Source organism: Penaeus monodon, chromosome 23 (genome assembly GCF_015228065.2).
Source record: "Penaeus monodon isolate SGIC_2016 chromosome 23, NSTDA_Pmon_1, whole genome shotgun sequence".
NCBI classification, from domain to species: Eukaryota; Metazoa; Arthropoda; class Malacostraca; order Decapoda; family Penaeidae; genus Penaeus; species Penaeus monodon.
This window is the reverse complement of record NC_051408.1, coordinates 41,324,352-41,324,648: the sequence shown is the minus strand read 5'-3', so window position 1 is coordinate 41,324,648 and position 297 is coordinate 41,324,352. Positions and strand designations below refer to the sequence as shown.

At 35.4% G+C, this 297-nt stretch overlaps 1 pseudogene; it reads right to left on the bottom strand.

Annotated features, from left to right (window-relative positions):
* Window positions 1-297, bottom strand: part of LOC119588310 — an 8,017-nt pseudogene that overhangs the window by 5,278 nt on the left and 2,442 nt on the right.

Here is a 297-nt window from a genome sequence, read left to right as displayed (position 1 = left end):
TTTCACAGGATGGTCACATCAAATGCACTGTCAGTTTAGCCTTTCTTCAATTTCAACACGAAAGCTATTTGGGCCGCGTACAATTCACATTTACCAATACTGATCACTTCACAAAAATTCTGTTCTGAGCAACTGTCAAGTTGTTTCTTTTGATAGTTGCTGAAGCAGATTTGTTGCACCTTAGCATACCACGTTTGAAATTGGTCATGTTAAATCCCCCCTCACCAAATATAAATAAATTAAGAAATGGTTTGTTGGTTTATATCCCGATAACAATTTTTTCATTTTAGGTATATC